The following is a 7,907-nucleotide window of genomic DNA, read 5'->3' on the forward strand; positions in this document are numbered from 1 at the left end:
AGATCGCGCAGGTCACGCGTATGCGTGGTCAACGCGTTCGCGTCATTTAGGGATTTTCCTTGTCACGCGAGTGCGTCGTTCACGCGTTCGCTTCATTCGTGCATACTTCAATCCACGCGTTCGCGTCAGGCACGCGTTCGCGTCGCTGCGATTTCTTCATTTCGCGCGCTCACGTGAGCCATGCGCTCACGTCAGTGTTCGCTGGCCATCTCCTTAGTTTCTTGTGTTCCTTCTATTTTTGCAAGCTTCCTCTCCATTCTCTGAGCCATTCCTGCCCTATGAAGCCTAAAACACTTAACACACGGATCATGGCATCAAATGGTATAAAGGAGAGTTAAAATGTACTAATTAAAGGTTTCTAGGAAGCAAGTTTTCATCCATAAACAGTACTAGGAAGGAATTATAAAATCATGCAATTCATATGAATAAGTAGGTAATGGCTTGATAAAAACCACTCAATTAAACACAATATAAATCATAAAATAGTGATTTATCAATGGGCACACTTGCTGATTTTCATCCTGTGCGTACGCACAGAAAGTGTGCGTGGACACACTTTGAAATACTTTTCTCTTTTGTTTTCTTCATGTTTTCTCTCTTTTTGCATGCATTCTTCCACTTTTGCCTATCCATTCTTGCCTAATTGACCTGAAATCACTCACAAAATATATCACGGCATCGAATGGAATAAAAGTGGGATCAAAATGATCAATTTAGGCACAAAAACGCACGTTTTCACATTTAGGTCCAAATTAGGGAGAAATAACAAAAGTATGCTATTTTGGTGATTAAGTGTGAGTTTATATGATGAAATCCGTCCAATTTAAGCCAAAAATTATCGTCAAATATGGACTCATCAACCACCCTAGGTGATGCACTAGACTAAGGAGTTGCTGCTTGAGAGGATAGAATGTAATACCCAGAATTTTTGGAAAAAAAATCTTATTATGAGCTAATTTCAATTTATTTATCTATTAAAGACATTATTTTTAGAAATTATTTTATTAAAAGTAACTAAACCAAGTTTTGTTAATTAAACTATAAATTTTATTTAATTTTATAATTATTGAATAATTTCTATATTTAAATTATAATGCTTAGTAGTTGTAAAAGAATAAGAATTTTATATGATTTAGTTTAAATAATTTAGATTTTGGAATTTGATACTTTAACTTTTATAAACAAAGAAAATTAATTATATTGTCTCTAATTTCAAATTAGAATACTTTATTGAAAGCCAATGAGCAAATTGATAATTAAATAATATTTTTAAAGTAATTTTTAAAGAATTAAATTAGATTTTAAATTAAATACTCTATACCTCAATTTAATTAAAATTACCCAAATTTCAATTTACCCAAAAAAATCCTAATTTCATATTTTGCCCCAAAAGCAAACCATAACCTTAAATTACAAACAAAATTCTAACCCTAACCTTTTTACCCCACCACTATCCTCTTTCCAAAATTAAACAAAACACACACATATACTGAGAAATGAAAGAAAGAAAAGAGAAAGGGAAGAACAGAGAGGGAGGAGAAAGGAGAAAAGGGGGAAGGAAAAATAGAGAGAGGAATCCGACAGAGCAAAGGAGGAGGTGGAAGGGCTGCTGCCTCGCCGCCGCTCGCCACGCCATCGTGTTGCCGTCCAGCCGCGTCGAAGAAAGAGAGGCGACGCTGTCGTGAACCCACGTCGCTGTCACCATCGAATGGGCCAGCTGAAGGAGAGTGAAAATATTATTCATAGGACTGATATTCTTAAAATATTAGTGAAAATATGTATATTAAATTTAATTTTAAATTTTTTATTATTTTTTATTTTTTATTTACATAGGACTGGGTCAACCAGTGACCTACCAATTGAACCAGTGACCTAGTGACCCAGTAGCCTGATCAGTTCGATCATCAGTTCGGTTCTAACAACTATGCTTTTGACTGAAACATGTTACATTCGCATTGAGCATAGTGAGAGACAAAGTTAAACACAATGTCGTCTATGTAGACAACCTTATCAAAGAGACTAGCCTTTGCATCCTTATCCTCCAACACTTTTTGCTCCTCATCTCCCAAAATGTTTGTCTTAATAAAAAAATTGAATCAAATTATTTTTACTATAGTTATTGAAATCAAACCGGACCAATCGCTTTGACTAGAAAACTGATGAGTTGGACCTTAAACTAGTTTGATCCAGTATTCTGAGTGTTTGATGAGCGGATAATTTATACGCTTTTTGGCATTGTTTTTAGTATGTTTTTAGTAGGATCTAGTCACTTTTAGGGATGTTTTCATTAGTTTTTATGTTAAATTCACATTTCTGGACTTTACTATGAGTTTGTGTGTTTTTCTGTGATTTCAGGTATTTTCTGGCTGAAATTGAGGGACTTGAGCAGAAATCAGATTCAGAGGTTGAAAAAGGACTGCTGATGCTGTTGGATTCTGACCTCCCTGCACTCAAAGTGCATTTTCTGGAGCTACAGAACTCAAAATGGCGCGCTTCCAATTGCGTTGGAAAGTAGACATCCAGGGCTTTCCGGCAATATATAATAGTCCATATTTTGGCTAATAATTGACGACATAAACTGGCGCTCAACGCCAGCCTTCTGCCCAAATCTGGCGTCCAGCGCCAGAAAAGGAGCCAAAACCAGAGTTGAACGCCCAAACTGGCACAGAAACTGGCGTTCAACTCCACAAATGGCCTCTGCACGTGCCACACTTAAGCTCAGCCCAAACACACACCAAGTGGGCCCCGGAAGTGGATTTATGCATCAATTACTTACTCATGTAAACCCTAGTGACTAGTTTATTATAAATAGGACCTTTTACTATTGTATTAGGCATCTTTTGATCATCTTAGGATCTTAGGATCATCTTTGGACGCATAGTTCTTAGACTAAGGGGGCTGGCCATCTCGGCCATGCCTGGACCTTCACTTATGTATTTTCATACGGTAGAGTTTCTACACTCCATAGATTAAGGTGTGGAGCTCTGCTGTTCCTCAAAGATTAATGCAAAGTACTTCTGTTTTCTATTCAATTCTTCTTATTTCGCTTATAAGATATCCATTCGCACCCAAGAACGTGATGAAGGTGATGATTATGTGTGACGCTCATCATCCTTCTCCCTTATGAACGCGTGCCTGACAAACACTTCTGTTCTACATGAAATAAGCTAGAATGAGTATCTCTTAGATCTCCTAACCAGAATCTTCGTGGCGTAAGCTAGAATGATGGCGGCATTCAAGAGAATCCGGAAAGTCTAAACCTTGTCCGTGGTATTCCGAGTAGGATTCAATGATTGAATGACTGTGACGAGCTCCGAACTCGCGATTGCAGGGCGTTAGTGACAGACGCAAAAGGATAGTAAATCCTATTCCAGCATGATCGAGAACCGACAGGTGAATAGCCGTGCCGTGACAGGGTGCGTGAGCATATTATTCACTGAGAGGATAAGATGAAGCCATTGACAAGGGTGATGCCTCCAGACGATTAGCCGTGCTGTGACAGGGCATTGGATCATTTTCCCGAGAGATGACCGAAAGTAGCCATTGACAGTGGTGATGTATCACATAAAGCCAGCCATGGAAAGGAGTAAGACTGATTGGATGAAGATAGCAGGAAAGCAGAGGTTCAGAGGAACGAAAAGCATCTCCATTCGCTTATTTGAAATTCCTACCAATGAATTACATAAGTACCTCTATCCCTTTTATTGTTTATTTTAATCTAATAAAATATCATGTTTAAATCCGCCTGACTGAGATTTGCAAGGTGACCATAGCTTGCTTCATACCAACAATCTCCGTGGGATTCGACCCTTACTCACGTAAGGTATTACTTGGACGACCCAGTGCACTTGCTGGTTAGTTGTATCGAAGTTGTGACAACTATGAATTAAGATCAGAGCACCAAGCTTTGGAGCCATTACCAGGATTTGTTCGAGCCTGGAGATCACAATTTCGTGCACCAAGTTTTTGGCGCCGTTGCCGGGGATTGTTCGAGTTTTCGGCAAGCTTTTGGTCCGGTAACATCAGTGCCAAATTCTCTTTTGGTCCAGCAACAATAGTGCCCAGTTCCAAGTTTTGATCCGGCAACAACACCAAGTTTTTGGCGCCGTTGCCGGGGATTGTTTGAGTTTGGACAACTGACGGTTCATCTTGTTGCTCAGATTAGGTAATTTTCTTTTTATTTTATTTTCAAAAATTTTTCAAAAAAAAAATTTCTAAAATTCTCTCATCTGTTTTCGAAAAAAATAAAAATGTTTTCAAAAATAAATTATTCTATGGCTTCAAAATTTTTAAGAATGAATTCTAGTGTTTCATGAAATATGTTGAATCATATCTGGCTGTAAAGCCATACCCAAACTACTTTGGGATTGGTATTCAACTAATCACTCCAGCCCATGTAATTATATGTTGCAGCCTGGCTGGCTGTAAAGCCATGTCTAAATTCATTTGGACTGAGGCTTGCAATTTGTTATCAAGAGCAACTTAGTTGTTGCTCATCTACCCGCTGCTGATCCATGATCACCTGCTGAAGCTTGGCTGGCCATTGGCCATGTCTAGTGTTTTGGACTGGAGCTTTCATTGAAAGCTTGGCTGGCTAGTGAGCATGTCTAATTCCTGGACTGAAGCTTTAGACTAACATGGCAAGATTCCTGGAATTCATATTAAAAATTTTGGAATCCTTATTTTTTCTTTTTCATAATATTTTCGAAAATAAAAATCCAAAAAAATCAGAAAATCATAAAAATCAAAAATATTTTTCTATTTCTTGTTTGAGTCTTGAGTCATATCATAAGTTTGGTGTCACTTGCATATGCATCTAGCATTTTTTCGAAAGTTTCATGCATTCATAGTGTTCTTCATGATCTTCAAGTTGTTCTTGGTAAGTCTTCTTGTTTGATCTTGATGATTTTTTGTTTTGTGTCTTTTCATGTTTATCATATGCATTCTTGAATTCTTAGTGTCTAAGCATTAAAGAATTCTAAGTTTGGTGTCTTGCATGTTTTCTTTGCATTAAAAATTTTTCAAAAATATGTTCTTGATGTTCATCATGACATTCAAAGTGTTCTTGGTGTTCATCTTGACATTCATAGCATTCTTGCATGCATCACATGTTTTGATCTAAAAATTTCATGCATTGCATAATTTTCATGTTTTTCATAAAAATTTCAAAAATCAAAAAAAAATATATTTCCCTTTTTTCTCTCATCAAATTCGAAAATTTGGATTGACTTTTTCAAAAATTTTTAAAATCAAATTGTTTCTCATGAGTCAAATCAAATTTTCAATTTGAAAATCTTATCTTTTTCAAAATCTTTTTCAAAAATCAAATCTTTTTCAAAATTCTTAGTTATTTTTGAAAATTCCAAAAATATTTTTCAAAAATCTTTTTCCTATTTTTCCATCAAATTTTCGAAAATAACATAGTCAATTAATGTTTTGATTCAAAAATTTGAAGTTTGTTACTTGCTTGTTAAGAAAGATTCAAACTTTAAGTTCTAGAATCATATCTTGTGATTTCTTATGAATCAAGTCATTAATTGTGATTTTAAAAATCAAATCTTTTTCAAAACTAATTTCAATCATATCTTTTTCAAAAATATCTTTTCAAAATATCTTTTCTAACTTCCTAACTTCTTATCTTTTCAAAATTTGTTTCAACTAACTAACTAACTTTTTGTTTGTTTCTTAACTTTTTCAAAACTACCCAACTAACTCTCTCTCTCTCTAATTTTCGAAAATATCTTCCCTCTTTTTCAAAAATTTCTTTTTTATTAACTAATTATTTTTATTTTTAAATTTTAAAAATTTTTCGAAAATTTCTAACAATTTTCAAAAACCATTTTTCAAAAATCACTAACTCTTTTTCAAAATAATTTTCGAAAATTATCCCTCCCCCATCCTATTCTATTTATTCATTCATATCCTAACATCTCATCTCACATTCTCTAGCCTCCTCACAGTGTATTTCTTTCTTTACATCACATTCTTTGTCTCCCCCTTCTCTTCCACTCACAAAGGGATCCCTATACTGTGGTATAAAGGATCTCTATTATTTTTCTGGCCATTCTTCCTTGTCATATGAGCAGGAGCAAGGATAAGAACATTCTTGTGGAAGCAGATCCAGAACCTGAAAGGACTCTGAAGAAAAAATTAAGAGAAGCTAAAATACAACAATCCAGAGATAACCTTTCAGAAATTTTCGAACAGGCAGAGGAGATGGCAGCCGAAAATAATAATAATGCAAGGAGGATGCTTGGTGACTTTACTGCACCTAATTCCAATTTACATGGAAGAAGCATCTCCATTCCTGCCATTGGAGCAAACAACTTTGAGCTGAAACCTCAATTAGTTTCTCTGATGCAGCAGAACTGCAAGTTTCATGGACTTCCATCTGAAGATCCTTTTCAGTTCTTAACTGAATTCTTGCAGATATGTGATACTGTTAAGACTAATGGAGTAGATCCTGAAGTCTACAGGCTCATGCTTTTCCCTTTTGCTGTAAGAGACAGAGCTAGATTATGGTTGGATTCTCAACCTAAAGACAGCCTGAACTCTTGGGATAAGCTGGTCACGGCTTTCTTAGCCAAGTACTTTCCTCCTCAAAAGCTGAGCAAGCTTAGAGCTGATGTTCAAACCTTCAGACAGAAAGAAGGTGAATCTCTCTATGAAGCTTGGGAAAGATACAAACAGTTGACCAAAAAGTGTCCTTCTGACATGCTTTCAGAATGGACCATCCTGGATATATTCTATGATGGTTTATCTGAGCTATCAAAGATGTCACTGGACACTTCTGCAGGTGGATCCATTCACCTAAAGAAAACGCCTGCAGAAGCTCAAGAACTCATTGACATGGTTGCTAATAACCAGTTCATGTACACTTCTAAAAGGAATCCTGTAATCAATGGGACGCCTATGAAGAAGGGAGTTCTTGAGGTTGATACTCTGAATGCCATATTGGCTCAGAATAAAATATTGACTCAGCAAGTCAATATGATCTCTCAGAGTCTGCATGGAATGCAAGCTGCATCCAATAGTACTCAAGAGGCTTCTCCTGAAGAAGAAGCTTATGATCCTGAGAACCCTGCAATAGCAGAGGTAAATTACTTAGGTGAACCTTATGGAAACACCTATAACTCAACATGGAGAAATCATCCAAATTTCTCATGGAAGGATCAAAAGCCCCAACAAGGCTTTAATAATGGTGGAAGAAACAGGTTTAGCAATAGCAAGCCTTTTCCATCATAAACTCAGCAACAGACAGAGAACTCTGAACAAAATGCTTCTAATTTAGCAAATCTAGTCTCTGATCTATCTAAGGCCACAGTAAGTTTCATGAATGAAACAAGGTCTTCCATTAGAAATCTGGAAGCACAAGTGGGCCAGCTGAGTAAAAGGATCACTGAAATCCCTCATAGTACTCTCCCAAGCAATACAGAAGAGAACCCAAAAGGAGAGTGCAAGGCCATTGACATAAGTGCCATGGCCAAACCTGTGAGGAAAGAAGAGGACGTGAATCCCAAGGAGGAAGACCTCCTGGGACGTCCAGTGATCAATAAGGAGCTTCCCTCTGGGGAATCAAAGGACTCTGAGGCTCATCTAGAGACTATAGAGATCCCATTGAACCTCCTTATGCCCTTCATGAGCTCTGATGAGTATTCCTCTTCTGAAGAGAATGAGGATGTCACTGAAGAGCAAACTGCCAAGTTTCTTGGTGCAATCATGAAGCTGAATGCCAAATTGTTTGGCATTGATGCTTGGGAAGTTGAACCTCCCTTGTTCATCAATGAACTAAGTGATCTGGATCAACTGACATTGCCTCAGAAGAGACAGGATCCTGGAAAGTTCATAATACCCTGTACCATAGGCACCATGATCTTTAAGGCTCTGTGTGACCTTGGTTCAGGAAT

At 36.9% G+C, this 7,907-nt stretch overlaps 1 non-coding gene across 1 annotated transcript; it reads right to left on the reverse strand.

The window, feature by feature from the left end:
- Nucleotides 1–6,612: 6,612 nt before the first annotated feature.
- LOC148544373 (small nucleolar RNA R71) lies at nucleotides 6,613–6,720 on the reverse strand. The gene has a single exon (XR_015901598.1). It is a non-coding gene; the product is annotated as a small nucleolar RNA R71 (small nucleolar RNA).
- Nucleotides 6,721–7,907: the final 1,187 nt, after the last annotated feature.

The sequence above is a fragment of the Arachis ipaensis genome, chromosome B9, assembly GCF_059453495.1.
Source record: "Arachis ipaensis isolate K30076 ecotype BB chromosome B9, ASM5945349v1, whole genome shotgun sequence".
Lineage (NCBI taxonomy): Eukaryota > Viridiplantae > Streptophyta > Magnoliopsida > Fabales > Fabaceae > Arachis > Arachis ipaensis.